A 1,791-nucleotide genomic window follows, 5' to 3' on the forward strand; every position below is an offset into this window, starting at 1 on the left:
GCTCTGAGCTGAGCATCTGAGCATGAGAACAGTAGGGAAGTGGAGCTTTTCTTTGGCAACTGGCACAGGAAACTCTCAGAAGAGAGAATGAATTTAAAACCAAGAGATGAAGATTGAGATTTTGTTAAGCACCTAGTATGAGGCCTGGCAAAAGCTGGCCCTTTATAAAAGAGTATCATTGGCTAGGCATGGTGGCTCACACCTGTAATCTCAGGACTTTGGGAGCCTGAGGCGGGCGGATCACCTGAGGTCAGGAGTTCAAGCCCAGCCTGGCCAACATGGTGAAATGCTGTCTCTACTGAAAATACAAAAATTAGCTGGGCATGGTGGCAAGACCTTGTAATCCCAGCTATTTGGGAGGCTGAGGAAAGAGAATCACTTGAACCTAGGAGGCGGAGGTTGCAGTAAGCTGAGATTGCACCAGTGCACTCCAGCCTGGGCAACAGAGCAAGACTCCATTAAAAAAAAAAAAAAAGAGTATCATTCTTGTTATTCTAGAGAAAGTCTGAGAGGTAGAAATCGACATGAGAGTAATTAGGATGGGGCCAGGGCAGAGGGAGCAGCTAGCAGAAATGGCCACAGAAGCAGATACCAAGAGTCACAGGCAAAAATTCCATAGAACTGCCAACCAGCATGTTAGAGGGAGTCACAGTTAATAAAGCTTTCCATGGTCTTTACTGGGGATCCAGGCAGCTAGGAAAAGAAGTTCCAGTTTACAGATGAAGATGTCATTGAAGTTGGAATGGGATTTATTTATAACCAGCAGGACCCCTAGTTCCAAAGACCATGTGCTTGCTTGCTTTTTTTTGCATCACACTTTGGTATGTTGCAAGTATTAGGGTGAGTTGGTGCCAGCTGTTAACTTGGAAACTTCTTGAAGGTAGGGTTTGTGTTGCCCCCATCAAACAAGATCTTTCAGAGTATGGCCTGTGTCTACCTCCTCAGATTGGGGAATCCCTGAGGCCAGGAACTGGGTCTACCCGTGACTGGGAAGTCTCTGCTCATGGCCACTTATTATGGGATGGGGTAGAGGCATGATTAGTTTGGCCATGTCATGAAAGCTGCCCTGGGTTAGGCACAGGTTTTTTGAAGACGCTGGTGCAGGGGTCGTAGAGATTGTCCTAGGCTCCTGGCCAAGGGGTGAGACTCAAACACACCCCCACGGAGAGGGGACAGCTGTGGCAGGCAGGGAACATGGTGTTACAGCCTGTCAAATAAGGAGGACCTGCTGCTTCTGCTCCTCTTGGGCTATTTCCTGAGTCTTACACCCTATGCTGCTGCTCTGGGAGCAGGATTCATCACATAGGAAGAGCTGGCACCCGCAGCACTCCCCAAGACTACAAATAAGTGTGTTGTGTTTCCTGTGAATGCCCGAGTTATTACTTTCCCTTCTCAAATGAAAGAAGTATTTTGTTGGCTTGGGTTTAGAAAGAAAGCATAAAAAAGTAGCTTGTTTTTATTTTCTGACATCATGAAGCTAAGGCTAGAGAGGGAAGTGCTGAGGAGGAATGGGGCGGAATGGAGACAGAAGTGGGAGGGGAGGCAGGGAGGGACCAGGCGAAAGGAGGAAGAAATGATGGGGCCCAGAGGGGAGGAGAACCGTGGAGGAGGGTAGAGGAAGATGGGGACCAAGGAAGGGCAGGGGAAGGGGGAAGGAGGAATTGCTGTTGCGCAGTAAGATATTGGCATCTACCTTTCTAGTACCCCTGCCCAGTGGGAAGGCATCAAGAGTCAAAGGCAGCAGTCAATTTCATTGCAAGCTTCAGCTCCCTGGAGACACTGAGCAGCTCA

This window comes from Macaca nemestrina, chromosome 5 (assembly GCF_043159975.1).
Source record: "Macaca nemestrina isolate mMacNem1 chromosome 5, mMacNem.hap1, whole genome shotgun sequence".
NCBI lineage: Eukaryota > Metazoa > Chordata > Mammalia > Primates > Cercopithecidae > Macaca > Macaca nemestrina.